At 49.0% G+C, this 21,581-nt stretch overlaps 1 protein-coding gene across 2 annotated transcripts in view; it reads left to right on the forward strand.

The window, feature by feature from the left end:
* The first annotated feature begins 205 nt into the window (after nucleotides 1–205).
* LOC105485016 (sodium channel epithelial 1 subunit beta) overlaps nucleotides 206–21,581 on the forward strand; it is an 87,659-nt gene continuing 66,283 nt past the window's right edge. The window contains exon 1 of one of the 2 annotated variants that reach the window (XM_011747169.3): nucleotides 206–339. The gene's annotated coding sequence lies outside the window, so the exon portion shown is untranslated. The remainder of the gene's footprint in view (nucleotides 340–21,581) is intronic. The other variant, XM_011747168.2, reaches the window with a different exon arrangement.

Raw genomic sequence — 21,581 nt, forward strand, 5'->3', positions numbered from 1 at the left:
GTGAGGAGGGAGAATGCGGAGCGTGTGCGTGCAGGGGGCACTTAGTGTCCCTGAACGTGGCGTCTGGGGGCTGGAGCTTATTGGGAGGCGAGGGAGGTGGCCGGGGGAGCAAGGACCTTGCGTGTGGCCAGGCCGGTAGCGCCCGGTATGCTCCGCCCGCGGGCGCTCCCGGTGCTTCCCCGCCCCTGAGCCTGCTCCCTCCCCTTCGGTCTCGCCGCGCTCGCCGGGTGTCCCTGTGTCACCACCACTCGGCCGCGGCCGCCAGCTTAGCGCGCACCGCCGCCTCCGCCACCGCCGACAGCACGCGTCCTCCGTGTCCCCGCTCTGCTGCCCGAGCAGGTATGACGGCGACCCCTGGTTCGCACCCGGTCTCCCGCGCGCTGCCCAGAGTCCTGCGCGCCGCACCTTCTCCTGCCCAACCCCGGCCAGCGCGCTCCTGTCCCGGCCTCAGTTTCCCACGGGAGGGCGCTTGGGTGCCTATCTGCGGCGCCGGGGACCCGGCCTGGGTACTGAACCGATTGGGGGCGGAGGGGAGAGCTGGAGGCTGGGAAAAACCCCCAGGGTGCGAAAGGCGGGACCGGGCGAGGGTCCCCGGTGTGTCTGGGACCTCAGAGACGGCGGCAAAGTCCTGGCACGGAGTGGGCGGAGCGAGAGGTTGTTCAAGAGGTGACAGCAATGAAACTCGAGAGCGCTTTCTACGTGCTGGGCGCAGCGCAGCAGAGCGCCTCGCTCAAACGACCTAACTTCGCCCACAGGGCATCCCTGTGGGTTGGTTCTCTTGCTGTCCCCATTTTACAGTGGTGCAAACTGAGGGTCAGAGGGTGGGAAAGCTTTCCTAGCTCCCAGGAACAAGTTGCTGAGCTCAGATTTGAACCCAGGCAGTCCGACCCTGGAGCCTACCTCGTGGGCTGTCAGTTGCGACCGGGGGAACGTGGGTTTCTTCTCTAAGCGTCCCATTTGGGGTGATGCTGTGGAGGAGGCCAGATCGGAACGCCCTGCAGTTGTCGGCGCTGAGCACTCTGCAGCGCTAAGTTGATGTCTGGAGAATGTAATATGGCTTAGGTGTGCTGTGGAGGGAGAGGGTACAGGGACATTCTCACTCTAGCATGGAGGAGGAAACTGAGGCACAGAGTTTAGGGAGGAAGCAGCAGAGAGCTCCAGTCCACAAAAGGCACATCTTCCCACTCACCTCCACCAGGGAGTGGGGGCAGAACAACCAAGACTGGCTTTGGTCCCTGGCAGCCCAGCTCTCACAAAGCCGGGTGAATGGGTCTGAAAGCTCCCAGAGACCTGAGCATCCGTGTCTCAGATCCCAGCATCCATGAGTGACCCAACCTGCCTACCCATTGAACTGTGTCATTCCATGCAGAACACAAAGACCCATTCTTCCTCCTCTGTAATCCTCCAGCCCTGCCCTCCCAGCTCCCCAGAGGGAACCACCTTCATAATTTGGGGTGTTTCCTTCCAGACGTTTTCCTCCACCTACACAGTCGTATATACAGAGCCATAGAAAATATGTAAAATACTAAGTAATGTTGAAGGCGGATGTTTAATGGAAATGGTACAACCCTTGGGAGGCTCAGGCAGGCGGATCACTTGAGGTCAAGAGTTTGAGACCAGCCTGGCCTACATGGTGAAATCCCATCTCTGAAAAATAAAAAAAAAGAAGCCAGGCATGGTGGCATGTGCCTGTAATCCCAGTTACTCAGGAGGCTGAGGCAGGAGAATCGCTTGAACCCGGGAGGTGGAGGTTGCAGTGCGCTGAGATGGCACCATTGCACTCCAGCCTGAGTGAAAGAACAAGACTCTGTTTCAAAAAAAATAGAACTAGATGTAGAAATGGTATAACCCACCTATGTCATTCTGCAACTTAAGCCCTCTCATCTCCAGTTATCCATGCTGCTGCATATAAACCCAGCTTATTTATTTAAATTGCTGCATGGATTCCCACCATGGATAATGCCTACCAATGGGAATTTAGGTGACAAAAATGTTCAGGTTGGTTTTTATTTTAGTGTCTTCCATAAATTGTTATCTTGGGGTTAAGTTCAATGTCCTGTTCTTTATCCTAAACTAACTTCAAAGGATCTGAATTTAGGGGAAGAGGTCCTCTCTTTTCCACTGCTCACATACAGACGCATACATGCACGCACACACACACACACACGCACACATATATGGGTACATATGTATGTTCACACACAAGCACACACATGCACACATACATGAGACATACACACAAGCATGTGTACATGCATGCATACACATACACAGGTGTGTGCACACACCTCTATTCTGTCTATGGCCGAGGACACACTCTCTAGCTGCAGTCTCTGCTGGTCCCAAAGGCTGGCACTCAGTCAGGCCACTAGCTCTGCCTGGCCATGCCCCAGTGGGCAGAGGTTCCATCAGGGCTACCTCCAGGGTTTCTCTATAGATGTCCCCCAAAGCCAAACTCACCCTCCAATAGCAGACAAAAGGAGTTGAGAACCACAGACTGGCAGATTGGACTGTCCAGGGTCCCATTTGTGTACCACAAACTTTGTAGGTCCAGGCTGTGGTGTGAAGAGTGTGTTTTCTGTAGACTGCATGATGGGACCCTTAAAACTTTGGTGGAACCCATGATCCGGGTTGATGAAAAGCTAGAATCAGAGATACTACGTTATAATCCCAGCTTCACCACTTCCTACTTCAGGCAATTCCCTTCCCCTCCCTGAGCCATAGTTTTCACATCTGTAAAATGGCACCCTCCCCAAACTGTTAGGTGGATTAGTGGGGTGATGTAAACAAAACGTAGCGACTCATCAGCATCAGTGAGCGGGAAGTCTTTTCCTGAACAGGGGAGACCTGGAGATGGCCCTGGGGCAGGGGTGATGCCTACAGCCGCTGTTTGTGACTTCATCCACACCCCAAGTGCAGACCAGAGGGTCCTGAGCACTGAGTCCTGAACCAAAGAAGAGATTTCGGCTTGTTGAGAGCCAAGCCCAGCTCACTGTGGAGTCCAGAAGTGTCATGTTACTTACAAAGGGTCTAAGGTGTGCCTGGTCCTGAGTTAAGACACAGAAACAAAGTGAGCTGAGGTGCTCCCCTTTGGAATATAAGAGACAGCAAAAGTCACAAGGAAGGCCTGTGGACTTTCAAATTTTTAGATTATTCCCAAGATTTTAAAAATCAGTTCATGTAAGACTCCATATTTCTGGATCCTCTTGAGATATCAGTAAAGCTGGCAACGGCCAGGCATGGTGGCTCACACCTGTAATCCCAGCACTTTGGGGGACCAAGGAGGGTGGATTGCTTAAGCTTAGGAGATCAAGACCAGCTTGGGCAACATGGCAAAAACCCATCTCTTCTATATCTATATCTATATCTATATCTATATCTATATCTATATCTATATCTATATCTATCTATATATATATGCTGTGTGTATATATATATAGGCTGGGTATGGCGGCATGTACCTACAGTCCCAGCTACAGGGGAAGCTGAGGTGAGAGGCTCTCCTGAGCCCAGGAGGTTGAGACTATAGTGATCTGTGATCACATAATTATACTCCAGCTTGGGCAACAGAGTGAGACCCTGCCTCAGAAAAGGAAAAGAAAGAAAGAAAAGAAAAGCTGGCAACTCCAGGCCGGACATTCAGCTGCCCCCTTACGTGCAGCAGGCACCTTGCAGGGCATGACAGTCACTACCTGGCCCACCCCTCATTCATAAAGGGCAGCTAATATAAAAGGTAACACCACAGACTCCACAGCCAGTCTTTATCTCCCAGCTATGCAGTGGATTAATTACAAGTTTCAGGCCAGGCGAAGTGGCTCACACCTGTAATCCCAACACTTTGGGAGGCTGAGGCAGGTGGATCACCTGAGTTCAGGAGATCGAGACCAGCTTGGCCAACATGGTGAAACCCCGTCTCTACTAAAAATACAGAAATTAGCTGGGCGTGGTGGTGGGTGCCTGTTATCTCAGCTACTTGGGAAGCTGAGGTGGGAGAATCACTTGAACCCAGGAGGCAGAGATTGCAGTGAGCCAAGACTGCACCATTGCACTCCAGCCTGAGAGAAAAGAGCGAAACTCTGTCAAAAAAAAAAAAAAAAAGAAAGAAAGAAAGCAACCCATGTTTCAGGCAAATTGTTTAGCATTTTTTGCGACTCCATTTCCTTACATGTAAAACAGGCATAATAAATAGCATTTGCCTCAAACGGTTATGCTGGGCATTAAATGAGTCAACACACATGAACCCCTTAGCACAGTGCCTGACTCAAGTAAGCACTGTCTAACCATTGCTGATGCTGATGCTGATAATGGCTGATAACGGTGCCTGCCTGCCTGGCCCCTGTAACAGTGGATTTATACTCCAATTATATTCCTTATAAAATGTAGTAGGAATATAGTAAGGGAGGAAGGAAGGAAAGTAACACTTTGAGTCCCTTCTTCAAATAAGATGCTGCAATACGTTTTCTGGCCAAGGACAAGAAAGGAACGTTTCAAGGAACGGTTCAAAGAGAAGGGCTTTTTAAGGTGGGTTTTAAAGGATGAATAGGAGTTCTTCTGGAGCAGTGGAGTGAGAAAAGCATTCCATACAGAGGAAACAGCCTTTACAAAAGCCTAGAGGCATGACCAAAGGAAGCATGTTTAAGAAGTGATGTAGTCTATTGTCACTTTGTAGTAGGGTGAGTAGGAGGAAAGACAGGAAGAGGTATCTGAAAAGTGAGAAAAGGAACTTGAGGCCGTGATGGGGCGTGAGGCAGGAATAGGGATGAGCATTTCTTGAGTAACTACTGTGTGCAGTTGCTCTTCTAGTCATCACCCCTGTAGTCATAATGCCCTGGGAGTCGCTTTTTGTGATCTCCATTCTACAGATGAGTTAGACTGAGGCTCAAGAAGAGTAAACCACTTGCCCAAAATCTTGCAGTGGGTCAGGGGTAGAGCTGGAGTTGGACACCAAATCTGTCTGATTCAAAGCCCGTGAGCCCTTGCTGAGCCTCAGTTTTCTCACTGTAAAGTGGAACTAGTACTAATAAAACCCACTCCACGGGTGTGCTGGGAGGGTTCAATGACAGAATGAATGCATAGTCCCTAGCACACAGCAACTGTTACCATTATTTTGACTGGAATGAAGCCTGTGTTCCTTTTTTGGGGGGCAGGGGGAGACAGAGTTTCATTCTTGTCACCCAGGCTGGGGTGCAATGGTGTGATCTTGGCTCATTGCAACCTCCACTTCCCGGGTTCAAGCAATGCTCCTGCCTCAGCCTCCCAAGTAGCGGGATTACAGGAACCCGCCACCATGCCCAGCTAATTTTTGTATTTTTAGTAAAGACGAGGTTTCACTATGTTGGCCAGGCTGGTCTCAAACTCCTGACTTCAGGTGATTCACCCACCTCGGCCTCCCAAAGTGCTGGGATTACAGGGGTAAGCCATCACGCCCAGCCGCCTGTGCTCCTTTAAACCCCTTGGCCTCACATAGTGGACCAGCCTCAGATGGGGGAACCCAGGGAGTGAATGACCTAGGCCAGTGGGTCTCAAAGTGTAGTCCCCTCACCAGCAGCATAATCATCACCTGAGCTTATTGGAAATGCCAGGCGCAGTGGCTATCGCCTGTAATCCCAACTGCTTGCAAGGCTGAGGCAGGAGGACCACTTGAACCCAGGAGTTTGAGACCAGCCTAAGCAACATAGCAAGATTCTACAAAAAATTCAAAAATTAGCTGGGTGTAGTGGCACATGCCAGTAGTCCCAGCTACTTGGGAGGCTGAGGTGAGAGGATTGCTGGAGACCAGGAGGTTGAGGCTGCAATGAGCTGTAATCACCTGATTGCACCCCAGCCTGGGCAACAGAGAGCAAGACCTTTGCTCAAAACATAATGAATTCGTTGAAAAGATAGAAAGAAATGGCAAATTCTCAGTCAGGCGTGGTGGTGCATGCCTGTAGTCCCAGCTACTCACAAGGCTGAAATGGAAGGATTGCTTGAGCCCAGGAGTTTGAAGCTGCAGTGAGCTATGATCACCGGGCTAGACTCCAGCCTGGGTGACAGAGCAAGACTCTGTCTCTAAAAAAGTAAAAAGAAAGAAAGACATGCAGAGTACAAGCCAGGTGCAGTGGCTCCCACCTGGAATCCCAGCACTTAGGGAGGCTGAGGTGAGAGGACCAATTGAGGCCAGGAGTTGAAGACCAGACTGAACAACGTAGCAAGACTCCATCTCTGCACAAAATTAAAAATTAGCCAGGCATGGTGGTGCACACCTGTAGCCCTAGCTACTCTGGAGGCTGAGGCAGAAGGGTTGCTTGAGCTCAGGAGTTTGAGGCTGCACTGAGGCATGATCATGCCATTGTACTCCAGCCTAGGTGACAGAATAAGGCCCTGTCTCTAAAAAACAGAAATGCAGATTCTCACACCCATCCCAGACTTCCCACATCAGAGACTCTCAAAATGAGCCTGGCAATCTGTATTTTATTTTATTTTATTTTATTTTATCTTTTCTTATTTGTTTATTTATTTTGAGACAGAATCTGACTCTGTCACCCAGGTTGGAGTGCAGTGGCACGAACTTGGCTCACTGCAACCTCTACCTTCTGGGTTCAAGCGATTCTCCTGCCTCAGCCTCCCAAGTAGCTGGGACTACAGGCGCCCACCCTGACACCCAGCTAATTCTTGTATTTTTTGTAGAGATGGGGTTTCACCATGTTGGCCCGGCTGGGCTCGAACTCCTAACCTCAAGTGATTCACCTGCCTTGGCCTCCCAAAGTGCTGGGATTACAGGCATGAACCACCACGCCTGGCCACAATCTGTATTTTAATAAGCTCTCTCAGTGATTCCGATGGACATTCAAGTTTGAGAACCACTGGCCTAGAGTAAAACTTCAAATGAGATCTCCTCCAGCCACCTGTATCTGCCTCAAAATAGAAGGGAGGGTGGATGGTGCAGAGTTCTGTCCTCAGCAAAGACATAATCTGGAGGGTATGTCAAAAGATAAAGGCATGTCCCTCTCGGCCCTGGAGCTCGGAAGAAACCATTTTTTTTACAGATAGAAAAATTGCTAAGGGAGCTGGTGGAGTTCCTAGAACTATTATTCTTCCAAATTTGCTCAACATCCTAGACTTACAGCTTCCAGTCTGCCCCTCCTTGAGTGCCTGGGGCAAACTTGACTTTTAGAGGAGCTGCTTCCTAGTGAGGACTGCCCCTGACAGCTGAAGACCTGCCCCCACCCCACTGCAACTGTATTAGTTAGGGCTCTCTAGAGGGATAGAACTCATAGGATGGATGGATGGATAGATAGATAGATAGATAGATAGATAGATAGATAGATAGATAGATAGATAGATAGATAGATAAAGGGGAGTTTATTAAGTATTAACTCACACGATCACAAGGTCCCACAATAGGCTGTCAGCAAGCTGAGGAGCAAGGAAGCCAGTCCGAGTCCCAAAACAACTTGGAGTCCGATGTTTGAGAGCAGGAAGGGTACAGCATGGGAGGAAAACGTAGGCTGGGAGCCTAGGCCAGTCTAGCCTTTTCACGTTTTTCTCCCTGCTTTATATTCTAGCAGCTCTGGCAGCTGATTAGATGGTGCCCACTCAGATTAAAGTGGGTCTGCCTTTCCTAGCCCACTGACTCAAATGTTAAATGTTAATCTCCTTTGGCAGCACCCTCACAGACACACCCAGGATCAATACTTTGCATCCTTCAATCCAATCAAGTTGACAGTGTTAACCATCACAACCACCTTATAAAGAGCCTGTTCTTAGAGGCTCCTCTGTGCCTGTGGGCCTTCTCTCTTGGCCCCCATGAAAACACGGTTCAAGGCACAAGTCCCAGGCAGTAGGAAATGATCTCAACTCTACAAGAGGACTATTAAGGAGGCCCCAGGTCAAGCCCAGGTTGGGGACAGTCATATCCTGCAGATGATCTCAAATCAAGAAGCAGGCCCCTCCACACATCCTCTGTGAAGCACTGATTAAGAATCAGAAGGACAAGGTGTGGTGGCTCACACCCATAATCCCAGCACTCAGGGAGGCTGAGCTAAGAGGACTGCTTGAGGCCAGGAGCTTGAGACCAGCCTGGGCAGCATAGTGAGACCCTGTCTGTATTTTAAAAATAAAAACAATAATTTTATTTTTAAGGCTTTGCCTTCAAGATTGCTGGGTCTGACTACATAAAAGTTAATATGCTCTGCATGACCAAAAAAAAAAAAACACCCACATAAACTCAGGCATTCCAAGCTAGTTAAAATATTTGCCACTGTTATGACCAAGAATTATTTTATGGATAGGGTTCTTGCAGGCTGAGCGCAGTGACTCATGGCTGTAATCCCAGCACTTTGGAAGACCAAGGTGGGAGGATTGCTTGCTTGAGGCCAGGAGTTTGAGACCAGCCTGAGCAATATAGTGAGACCCCATCTCTATAAAAAAAGAATGATTAGCCAGGCATAATGGCACATGCCTGTAGTCCCAGCTACTTGGGAGGCTGAGGCAGGAAGATGGCTTGTACCTGGGCATTGGAGGCTGCAGCAAGCTATGATTGCACCACTGCACTCCAACTTGGGCAACACAGCGAGACCCTGTCTCAGGAGAAAAAGAAATGTGTTCTTGCAAATCAAAGACTAAATACCCCACCCAAAAAGTTAAAGAGCAAAGGCTATAATGTGGTTGATCATAGGAAAAGAAGTATACATTAAATTCAGACAGATGAAAAAATTCTCAACTGCACTCCAAGAAAAGAAAACCACAATGATTGTTTTCAACCTGTCAGGTTGTCGAGTAACACTCAGTGTCGATGAAGATGCAGGAAAACCAAGACTCTCAAATTCAGTTGGTGAGGGTACAAATTGGTGCAAGTTCCTGGCTTAAGTCACACCATGGCCCAACCTCAGATGAGGGAGCCCAGGGAGTGAATGGCCTAGGCCGGTGGTCAGGGTGCAAATTGGTGCAAGCTCTTGGCCTAACTCTGAGGGCAGTTAGGCAAACATGTCAACACTGAAGATGCACATATGCTATGAATCTGACATTTCACCTCCAGGAATTGATCCCGTGGTTATCTCTGCATTGGACACAACGTGTTAGAACAAGGATATTCAGCACTGTGAGAACAAGTGATTGGAACTATTTAAAATGTCCATCAGAAAGGAACTAAGTTCTGTAAGTGTTGGAACAGCCACATAAAAGACTGGGAGGCAGCCATTAAAAAGAAAACAGTAGGCCAGGTGCGGTGGCTCACGCCTGTAATCCCAGCACTTTGGGAGGCCGAGGTGGGCGGATCACGAGGTCAGGAGATCGAGACCATCCTGGCTAACACGGTGAAACCCCGTCTCTACTAAAAATGCAAAAAATTAGCTGGGCGAGGTGGCGGGCGCCTGTAGTCCCAGCTACTCGGGAGGCTGAGGCAGGAGAATGGCGTGAACCCGGGAGGCGGAGCTTGCAGTGAGCCGAGATCGCGCCATTGCACTCCAGCCTGGGCGACTAAGCGAGACTGTCTCAAAAAAAAAAAAAAAAGAAAAAAAAGAAAACAGTAACTCTCTATAAAGGGATGTGAGGCCAGGCCGGGTGGCTCATGCCTGTAATCCCAGCACTTTGGGAGGCCCAGACGGGTGGATCACCTGAGGTCAGCAGTTCGAGACTAGCTTGATCAACATAGTGAAACCCCCGTCTCTACTAAAAATACAAAAATTAGCCAGGCGTGGTTGTGGGTGCCTGTAATCCCAGCTACTTGGGAGAGTGAGGTAGGAGAATTGCTTGAACCAGGGAGGCGGAGGTTGCAGTGAGCTGAGATCGTGCCACTGCACTCCAGCCTGGGCGACAGATGAAACACCGTCTCAAAAAACAAAAAAAAAAAGTGATGTGAAACAATCTTCCAGATGTATTGCTAAAAGAGAATGTGTATATATACATGCACATTAAAATCTAGAGTACACACCGGAAGCTAGTAATAGTGTTTCCTTTTTCAGAGGTGGAACTGTGGGTCTTAGGTGAAAAGGAGACTAATCTTTCATTACATACAATTTGGCATTCTTCACTTTTTTTTTTTTTTTGCCCCATACATTTATTATATTATAGTTATAAATTATAGCCACACGCCTTCTTATTTAAAACAAGCATAACAGCCAGGTGCAGTGGTTCTGGGAGGTCGAGGTGGGTGGATCACCTGAGGTCAGGAGTTTGAGACCACCCTGGCCAACATGGTGAAACCCCATCTCTACTAAAAGTACAAAAATTAGCCGGGCGGGTGGCAGAGGCCTGCAATCCTAGCTACTCGGGAGGCTGAGGCAGGAGAATTGCTTGAACCCGGGAAGTGGAGGTTGCAGTGAGCTGAGATCACACCAGTACTCCAGCCTGGGCAACAAGAGCAAAACTCCATCTCAAAAAAAAATAAAAAATAATAAGTAAATAAAAATAAAACAAGCATAATGTTGGAACAAGGTGGCTGAGTGCGGTGGCTGACGCCTGTAATCCCAATAAACTTTGGGAGGCCAAAGAGGGGGGATTGCTTGAGGCCAGGAATTTGAGAACAGCCTGGGCAACATAGTGAGACTGTGTCTTAAAAAAAAAAACAGGCCGGGCTCGGTGGCTCACGCCTGTAATCCCAGCACTTTGGGAGGCCGAGGCGGGCGGATCACAAGGTCAGGAGATCGAGACCACGGTGAAACCCCGTCTCTACTAAAAATACAAAAAATTAGCCGGGCGCGGTGGCGGGCGCCTGTAGTCCCAGCTACTCGGGAGGCTGAGGCAGGAGAATGGCGTAAACCCAGGAGGCGGAGCTTGCAGTGAGCCGAGATCGCGCCACTGCACTCCAGCCTGGGCGACAGAGCGAGACTCCGTCTCAAAAAAAACAAAAACAAAACAAAACAAAAAGACAAAAGAAATAAGCTGAATTCCTTTTGACACCACCCAAATTATACATTATGCTTTCAAATTTAAAAAATATTACCTTTTTTAAAAAGTAGAGGCTTTCATCACAAAAAGACAAATATATGATTCTACTTATATGAAGTAACTAGAATAGGAAAATTCGTAGAGACAGAAAATAGAATAGAGATTACGAGGACTGGGGGATGGGGTGTTATCACTTAATGGGTACAGAGTCTCATTCTGTTTAGGATGATTAAAAAGTTCTGGAAATGCACACCTGTAATCCCAGCACTCTGGGAGGCCAAGGTGGGCGGATTGCTTGAGCCAGGAGTTCTTTCAAGATCAGCCTGGACAATATGGTGAAACCTCATCTCTGCAAAAAAGTACAAAAAAATTAGCTGGGTGTGACGGTGTGAACCTATAGTTCCAGCCACTTGGGAGGCTGAGGTGGGAGGATCGCTTGGACCCAGGAGGTTGAGGCTGCAGTGTGCCATGATAGCACCATTGCACTCCAGCCTGGGTCACAGAGTGAGACCCTATCTCAAAAAAACAAACAAAAAAAGTTCTGGAAATGGATACTGATAGTGGTTGTAGTGTACTTAATGCCACTGAAGTGTATGCTTGCAGTTGGTTAAAATGATAAATTTTATGTTATATATTTTGCCACAGTAAAAAAAAATTGGGGGATGCAAAAACAAAAACAAAATCAAAAACAAAAACCTAGGGGCTTTGACATCAGAATGCTTGGGCTGTAGTCTTTTGTTCTATCACTTCTCAGCTGTGTTTACTTGATCAAGCGGCTCTACCTCGTTAAGCCTCAGTTTTCCCATCTGTGAAATGGGGCTGCCTAACAGTGCTGGCCTCACAAAAATCCTGCAGGGATTCAATTATTCCATCCATACAAAATGCTCTCTCTGCATGCCTGAGGCTCTTGTAGGAGGTCAGGATTAGGAGAGTAGGGAGGCTGGAATCAACAATTGGACCAAATACTACAAGCAGCAGATTCAAGTGGAGCAGGGACCTAGGGAATTTGTAAAAGCATCAGGTCTGGGCTGGGCGCGGTGGCTCACACCTGTAATCCCAGCACTTAGGAGGCTGCAGTGGATGGGTCTCTTGCACCCAAGAGTTCAAGACCAGCCTGGGCAACATGGCAAAACCCAGTTTCTACAAAAAATACAAAAATTAGCCAGGTGGAGTGGCATGTGCTTGTAGTCCCAGCTACTTGGGAGGCTGAGGCAGGAGGATCACCTGAACCCCAGGGGCAGAGGTTGCAGTGAGCCAAGATCATGCTGCTACACTCCAGCCTGGGCAACAGAAGTTAAAAACACGGTGTCCAAAAAAAAAAAAAAAAAAAAAAATCAAGTCTGGATTTTTGTATCATTTTGCATTTGCAAAATTAAAAAGAAATTGTGTTTCCATAATGTAAACTGCAAAATGTAGATTAGAACAAAATCTTGTTGGCTGATGGGAGTACATAAAAGATGCAGTGATTCTTTACCTGGGGGCTACTAACCTGGACTGCTGGCTCTGCCACTTATTAGCTGGGTGACCTCAGGCAAGTTACTTAATTTCTCTGTCCTTCAATTTTCTCATCTGTAAATGGGAGATGATAAGATTCTCACTTCATAAGGAATGTTATGAGGATTAAATGTGTCAAGTGCTTAAAACACTGCCCAGCAAACAGTAAGGCCTGAATACGTGTGTTAAATAAATGAACTTCAAATAAACCTGAAAGTCTTTTTGTTTTTGTTTTGTTTGAGACAAAGTCTTGCTCTGTTGCCCACGCTGGAGTGCAGTGGCACAATCTTGGCTCACTGCAACCTCCACCTCTCCAGTTCAAGTGATTCTCAGGTCTCAGCTTCCCAAGTAGCTGGGATTACAGGCACGTGCCACCATGCCCGGCTCATTTTTGTATTTTTCGTAGAGACTGGGTTTCACCATGCTGGCCAGGCTGGTCTTGAACTCCGGACCTCAGCCTCCTAAAGTGCTGTGATTACAGGCGTGAGCCACCTGGCCCGGCCTAAGTTGAGGCTTTTTTTTTTTTTTTTTTTCGAGACAGAGTCTCACTCTATCGCCCATACTGGAATGCAGTGGCACAATCTCAGCTCACTGCAACATTTGCCTCCTGGGTTCAAGCAGTTCTCATGCCTCAACCTCCCCAGTAGCTGGGATTACAGGCGCCCACCACTGCACCAGGCTAGTTTTGTATTTTTAGTAGAGATGGGATTTCACCACATTGGCCAGGCTGGTCTCAACCTCCTGTCCTCAACTGATCTGCCTGTCTTGGCCTCGAAAAGTATTGGGATTACAGGCATGAGCCACTGCACTTGGCCAACCCTGAAAGTCTTAGCATTTGTGTTTTCAAAACGGGGATTTATTTTTTACATGAAGAAAACAATGTCCTAGTCAAAGTACAGTCATGGGGCTGAAATGAACTTGGAGGAGGTTCCTGGGGTAGGTTTGACGAGAGGTGGCTTCAGGAGGCCAAAAACAGGGAAAGGATGCTCAACTGATGGGGTGAGGCTGTAAGACACTGAGGCTCAGAGAGGTTGAGAAACTTGCCCTAGGGACACACAGCAATAACAGAACCTGAGTTTCAACCCCAACTCTCTCTTCCCCAGTGCCTCCCTGCTTGGGATTTTTTTTTTTTTTTTTTTTTTTTTTTTTTTTTTTGAGACAGAGTCTCGCTCTATTGCCAGGCTGGAGTGGCATGATCTCAGCTCACTGCAAACTCTGCCTCCTGGGTTCAAGCAATTCCCCTGCCTCAGCCTCCCGAATAGCTGGGATTACAGGTGTGCACCACAATGCCTGGTTAATTCATGTATTTTTTGTAGAGACAGGGTTTCACTGTGTTGGCTAGGCTGGTCTCAAACTCCTGATCTCAAGTGATCCGCCCGCCTCAGCCTCCCACTGGCTGGGAAAATCTTGATGATTGGGGGCTGCAGGTCTGGGGGCCACTGGTGGCCCCTTGGCAAATGTGGCTCTTTCCTTTCAGACCCCCAGGACCAATGTAGGCCACCTTGTTCCCCTCCACATGCTAGGGAGCTCATTCCTGAGCCAAGGTTTGAAAGGAGGACTGAGATCTGGAGTCTTCTGTAGCCTCTCTCAAGAGCTACTCCTGATTGGACTCATTTGAAGACCTTAAGCGGGGGCTGGGTTCACCCTCCCAAAACTAGCTTTGTCTCACCTGCCGGCTGATTCCTGAAATTCCTTGGTGGGTGTCTCACCTACGTCTACATGTGGAGGTTGTTGATTCTCTAATTGAGCTCAAGGTTTGAATCCTGATTGGAAAACACCCCCCCCCCTTACCCCCACCCCAGGAGAGATTACCTTTGTCTTTCTCAAAGTTCACAAGGCAGCAAGGAGTTGGAGAGAGGCTTTGGTGGACTGGGTTAGGGAGAGAGACCACGAGGAAGCTTGGGGTCTGAGGCTGTGGACTTCAAGACAGGCTTTCAAGGATTGTTTTAGAGATTGGAGGGTGGCGGGGAGGAATATGAAATGTTTAGAAGCATGCCTGGTACATGCCTGGCTCATTAATGGGGCCAGGAGGGGAGTGTCGGAGAGGAAAGGAGATAGGGAAGAGGGGGAGATTTAGGAAGAGAGAGAAAGCCCCAAGAGATGGCCATGGGCCTGCACAGGGCAGAGACCCCTGCCTCCAGCACCCAACACCTACCCTCCCGCCCTGGTTGCATTCGGGGGTGTGGTGGGGGAGCAGAGGCTGATGTAGGGAGGGGGAGGCCTTCATTATCCCATTACCTTGGAGGCAGAGCTTTGCCTGCCCCAGGAGAAGGGCCCAGGTGAGTTCTGGTTTACCCCAGGCTGTCTGGGAAGCCGATTTCTGTCCTTAAAACATTTTCTTTCTTTTCTTTCATTTTTATAGAGACAGGGTCTCACTATGTTGCCCAGGCCAGTCTCGAACTCCTGGGCCCAAGCAATCCTCCCACCTCAAGCTCACAAAGCGTTGGGAGTATAGGCATGAGACACCTTGCCTGGCTCCTTAGAGCATCAAGGGCAAGATTTGGGTGCTAAAGTCTCCCAGTCTCTTTAGCTGTACCCGGACAGGCTGTTTAACAGTTAAGAGTTTGGGAGTCAAGCAGGCTGGAGTTGGAGCTCAGCTGTGGGACAGGTGGACTCCCACCTGTCCACGGGATAACTTGGTGGGGGCAATTTAGGGGGATCCTGAGGCATTAGCAAGCCAAGGGCACAGCATGCTGACCCCCAGGCACTGGACCCACCCTGGTTTTTGCTCTGATAACCTCCAAATGGTTGCTATGCTGCTCCTGCCCTGCTTGGAGAAGGGACGAGGGTAGGGCAATGATGGGAGAGCTCTGGGCAGAGAAGCCAGAAACAGTTTTATCTGCAGAATTCAGGGAAAATTGAAATCTCAGAATCAGGGCCTTGGGTGAGTGGAGGGAGGGTGGATGTCTGAGTGGATGACAATCTGGTTAGTTACAAGTCGTTGGCTGTTGGAACAGGAGCCCAGCTGGGCCTCACCTCCCCCGATCCCTTGGCACCAGGTGATAGAGAGTGGTGCCATCCTGGCCACAGGATGGTGAACCCACTGGGCAGATTCCCCTCCCCAACCCTCACAGAAAGCAGAACCTGGAGGAGAGCCGTGGTGGAGGGGAAGGAGGCTGCACATTTTCCTACATTTGGGTGGAAAGGGAGAAGACGCTTTCTTTCCCAATACAAAGCAGTTTTCTTTGCAACTCATTCATTCATTCATTCATTCATTCATTCATTCATATTTAGGGAGTGTTTCCTGAGTGCTATAACACTAGTTCACAGGAACCAAAACACTTAGAGGCAAGGTTTTATGTGTTTTGTTTACTGCTATTGTCCAAGTTCCTAGTAGATGCTCAGTGAACATTTATTGAATGAATGAATGAATGAATGATGGATGGATGGATGGATGGATGGATGCATACCAGCATTAGGCTAGACACTGAATATACAGTGGTGACCCAGCCACATCTCTCATCCCCCAGGAAACTCCATGGACCCCCCATTCTCTGGTCCCCTTCCCATCTTCACCTCTAATCTTGAACTCCCAGTAGGGCCCCACCAATGGTGGCTGGGCCTGAAATGGGCAGGGCTATATTCTTGTTGGATCTTATGATCCAGCTGGCTAAAAACCCTACCCTGAAGACCCCTCTACAAAGGATCTCATTCACTTGAGGAGGTGTGGTCACCTTGTCTGGGAACCCTCTTGTTTTGTTTGCCTTACGCACAAGGACTGAACTGGACTCAGTTTCTTTTTCAACACATGATATCGTTTACCAAATCAACTCTGATGGGGCCCAAATGGCTCTCTCCCCTACAGTAATAATAATAAAAATAAGCACTGTTTTTTTGTGGGTGGTTTTGTTTGTTTTTGAAATGGAATCTCGCTCTGTCACCAGGCTGGGGTACAGTAGCACGATCTCGGCTCACTGCAACCATTGCCTCTTGGGTTCAAGTGGTTCTCCTGCCTCAGCCTCCCAAGTAGCTGGGACTATAGGCGTGCACCACCACGCCCAGCTAATTTTTGTATTTTTAGTAGAGACAGGGTTTCACCATGTTGGCCAGGATGGCCTTGATCTCTTGACCTCGTGATCTGCCCACCTTAGCCTCCCAAAGTGCTGGGATTACAGGCATGAGCCAGCCCGCCTGACCAGCAGCATTTTTTAAGTATCACTTCATGCCAGGCACGTGTTTTCTTTCATTGAATTCTTTCAGCAACCATATGGGGTAGGTACAGTTTTTTAATTATTAATATTATTTTTACATTTTTCTTGTTTGTTGAGACAGAGTCTCACTCTGTTACCCAGGCTGGAGTTCAGTGGCTCAGTCACAGCTCACTGCAGCCCAGCGTCCCAGGCTGAAGTGATCCTCCCACCTCAGTCTCTCCAGTAGCTGGGACTGCAGGTGCACACCACTACGGCCAGCTAACTTTTCTATTTTGTTTGTTTTTGTAGAGAAAGGGTTTGGCCATGTTGCCCAGGCTGGTCTCGAACTCCTGGGCTCAAGCAATCTTCCCACCTTGGCCTCCCAAAGTGCTGGGATTACAGGCGTGAATTATCATCCCACTTTTACACACAGAGAAACAGAGCTCTCCTACTGCAGGATTTCAATGTATCTTTACAACGATCCAGAGAAACAGGTAATGTAATTGTCTGCATTTCATGGAAAATAAAATAGGCTCAGAGAGCTTAAGTAACTTGCCCAAGGTCACACAGAGCTAGCAAATGGTGTGTCTGGGATTCAAACCCAAGCAGTTTGACTGCAGATCCCATTCTGTTCACCCCAGCCTGCCTCTCCTCAGCTTCTTGGTGTCATCTGAGAGGTGAGTGTGGAGGAGGTGGGGAATTTTTTTCTATGTGACATGGCTCTCGAAGCCTTTTTGGTTCACGCGCAGCCAAGTGTAAAGTTTCGGCTTTTCACAATGCCAGGAACCACCTTGGGTCACTGTGCCGGTGAAGATTCTAATCTCCCCCAACAAAGAGGGTACTCAGCCCTTGCCTTCAGGGCACCACATTCCCAGCCTTCAAATTTCCCTGGAAGCCTGGCTTTCTCCAGCCAGATGGCCTTCCTAGGGGATGAGGGGGTTGTGGACCCTGCGCCACTCTCCCAATGTTTTGGATCCAAGGCCAGTTACTATGCCAGCCCGACCCTGGCACAAGGTGGGGAACGTGTGGCCCAGACCAGAGCCTGGAAAGGCAAAGTTGGATTTCAGAGGTTGGCAGGAGATGGAGACAGAGCAGGAAACAGAAGGGGTTAAGAGAAAAAAATGTCACCGGCCGGGTGCGGTGGCTCAAGCCTATAATCCCAGCACTTTGGGAGGCTGAGGCAGGCGGATCACCTAAGGTCGGGAGTTTGAGATCAGCCTGACCAACATGGAGAAACCCCGTCTCTACTAAAAATATAAAATTAGCTAGGCATGCCTATAGTCCCAGATACTCAGGAGGCTGAGGCAGGAGAATCGCTTGAACCCGGCAGGCGGAGGTTGTGGTGAGCCTAGATCGCGCCATTGAATTCCAGCCTGGGTAACAACAGCGAAACTCCGTCTCAAAAATAAAATTAAAAGAAAAAGTCACTATTCTTTCCCTTTCTTGAAAGTCTCTGATTCATGCCTTTCACCTGGTGTTTGGTAAATAATGTGTTTATTTAACAAACTGCAATGCCATGGAACCCATTCTGGAGGTCGAGGGTACAGGGATCCCAGCTGACCCAGCATGTATAAGCACTTACTATAGAACAGGCATGGGAACCTCCTGCAGTGGCTCACACCTGTAATCCCTGCACTTTGGGAGGCCAAGGTGGGAGGATTGCTCGAGCCCAGGAGTTTGAGACCAGCCTGCCTGGGCAACATAGAGAGACTCTGTCTCTATAAAAAAAATTTTTTTTAATTAGCCACATGTGGTGGCACTTATAATCTCAGCTACTTGGGAGGCTGAGGTGGGAGGATCACTTGAGCACAGGAATTCAAGGCTGCAGTAAGCCGTGATTGTGCCACTGCACTCCAGCCTTGGTGACAGAGTGAGACCCTGTCTCTTAAACAAAGTACAGGCATAGGGAGCAATGTTTTGCCTGAACCTCTCATTTAATCTGCACACAACAACTGTATCAAGTAGGTACATCCTTACCATCACCATCATCATGGTCACCATTACCACCATCATCGTGGTCACCATCACCACCATCATCATGGTCACCATCGCCACCATCCCCTTCATTACCATCACCATCACCATCCTCACTATCACCACCACCATCATCATCACCACCATCCTCACCATCACCACTATCAGAATCACCATCACCACCACCATTATCACCATCCTCACCATCATCCCCATCACCATCATCCTCACCACCATCACCATCATGATCACCATCACCACCATCACCACCGTCACCCTCACCATCTCCTCCATCCTCACCATCACCACCATCATCACAACCATTATCACCATCCTCACCATCATCCCCATCATCATCATCATCCTCACCACCATCACCATCATGATCACCATCATCATCACCACTATCACCCTCACCATCTCCTCCATCCTCACCTTCACCATCCTCACCATCACCACCATCATCACAACCATTATCACCATCCTCACCATCATTCCCATCACCATCACCATCCTCACCACCATCACCATCATCACCATCATGATCACCATCACCACCATCATCATCACCACCATCATCCCCATCATCGCCACCATCCTCACCATCACCACTATCAGAATCACCATCACCACCACCATTATCACCATCCTCACCATTATCACCATCCTCACCATCATCCCCATCACTATCATCATCCTCACCACCACCACCATCATGATCACCATCACCCTCACCATCTCCTCCATCTTCACCATCACCATCCTCACCATCACCACCATCATCATCACAACCATTATCACCATCCTTACCATCATCACCATCACCATCACCATCCTCACCATCACCATCATGATCACCATCACCACCATCACCCTCACCATCACCTCCATTATCACTATCACCATCACCATTCTCACCGTCATCACCATCACCACCAGCAGCAACATTATGGTCACCCACATGGCTTCCCAGACCCAAGACCCAGCCCACAGATGGGGTAACAGACCCTAAGGACATGATGACGTGTCGTTTCCTAGAAAGTTGGCAAAGAATTTGGGCTCTAAAGCCTGAAAGACCTAAATTTGATTTCTACCTCTGCCGCTTTTGACCTGTGTGACTTCAGGCAATTGACCTAACCTCTCTGAACCTCAGCCGCCTTGTCTGTAAAATGGTGATGGTCACAGTTCCTCCTCACGGGGCTGTGGTGAGAGGCACATGAGCTAATGCCTGTGAGGCTGTGACACAGGGCCTGGCTGAAATCACAAAAGGAAAAAACAAACACTGCAAAGGGGGCAGCAGTTAAGGGAATTGCTCAGAGCATCTGGCTGGTAGTTCCCAGCAGCTCAATCTCTGGATTGCAAGAAGTAGGTGTTGCCCAGCGTGAGAACGGGCACTGGAGAGCCAGTGTGGGGACATGACTGGAGAGATCACCCAAGGGCCTTTTTTTCTTCTCAAGGAGCCAGGGTGTGGAGGGGTGGGAGGAGAGCTTTTGTGTGGAACAGGGTGGAGAGTTCAGAGCTGATGCTGCAGCCGATCCGGTCTAAGAGAGATAAGGGAGCAGGCTCCTTTTCCAGGCTGCGTGAAGGGGCTCTGGGGGAAAACTCCTTCCTGCTCCTGTCTCAGAGGGTTCCCCAGAGCTGCCAGCACACACCTCCACCACGCATGATGGCATTTCCTTGTGGGCTCATCTCCCTTTTTGATGATTTGCTTCCAAATAGCAGTAAAGGTGGGCACCGAAGGTCAATGGTATGCCAGGGAATCCTGAGTGTCTTGCTTCTAGCCTCTAGGGCTGCTATAAATGCCGGTAGGGTATGTGCGCTGCCAACTCCAGGGATGTCATTGTCAATCACGCAGACTACATACATGATGAAGGATGCTCCCTGGAGTTGTTAAGTGCACAGCCTGCACAACCATACAGGGCTACCCTGCCAGCCTCCTTCTTCCTGCAGAAGGTACAGAACTGTCTTGAGTGCCTCAGCTCCAGCTGCAACTCAAGGCAGGGAAAGGTTGAGTGTAAATGCCAATCAAGATGCAAACGGCCCAGGTTTGCTGCCCAAGTCTCGTTCTGGAGAAGGTTGTGTCTGGGCATTGTGGTGACTGGTGATGGTGGTGGATTATCGATTGTCCTTAATATAGATTATCAGGAGGCAATAGAGCGAAGTGGTTAGAGAGCAGGCTCTGGAGCAAACAGACACAGTTTCAATTTTGCTCTGCTACTTACTCTCACTGTGTGATTCGGGCAAATCACCTGAACTCTCTGTGCTTCCGCTCTGTGCTCGTCTGAAAAACAGGTATATAGTAATATGCGGCCGGGCGCAGTGGCTCACGCCTGTAATCCCAGCACTTTGGGAGGCCGAGGCTGGAAGATCACCTGAGGTCAGGAGTTTGAGACCAGCCTGGACAACACAGTGAAACCCGTCTCTACTAAAAATACAAAAAATGGCCAGACATGGTTGCGGGTGCCTGTAATCCCAGCTACTCAGGAAGCTGAGACAGGAGAATTGCTTGAATTCGGGAGGCAGAGGTTGCAGTGAGCCTAGATTGCGCCAAGGCACTCCAGTCAGGGTGACAGGGCGAGACTTCGTCTAAAGAATGAAAAATAAAAATAAAGACTATAATAATATGCATGAGTGTATTCTAGCTTTCCCTGTCTTGCAGAGTGGCTGTAAGAAGGAGATGAGATAATGTGAGTAAAGCTAAGCACAGTGCCTGCTGCACAGTAAATGACCACTAAGGGCCAACAAAATTGCCAGCCAGAAAGGTGGGGCACAGAGTCAACCATAGGAAGGCAGCTCCCTGAAATCCTGCCAGCATGATGGAGGATTTGAGGCCCAACCTGAAGTCTTTGGTCTAGGGCCAGATCAAGTTGGTTCTTGATTGGGCCTTGTCAACATAACTTTTTCATAATCAAGTGCTACTAAGGTTTCTGAGATTGTGCAGGGGCGATTCTGTGTGCAAACACCAGGAAAGAGGAGGAGGCCTGCAATCTGGTTTTTTGTTTTGTTTTGTTTTGCTTTGAGACAGAGTCTCATTCTGTCACCCAGGCTGGAGTGCAGTGGCGCGATCTCGGCTCACTGCAACCTCCACCTCCTGGGTTCAAGCAATTCTCCTGCCTC

The sequence above is a fragment of the Macaca nemestrina genome, chromosome 18 (assembly GCF_043159975.1).
Source record: "Macaca nemestrina isolate mMacNem1 chromosome 18, mMacNem.hap1, whole genome shotgun sequence".
In the NCBI taxonomy this organism is placed as follows: Eukaryota; Metazoa; Chordata; class Mammalia; order Primates; family Cercopithecidae; genus Macaca; species Macaca nemestrina.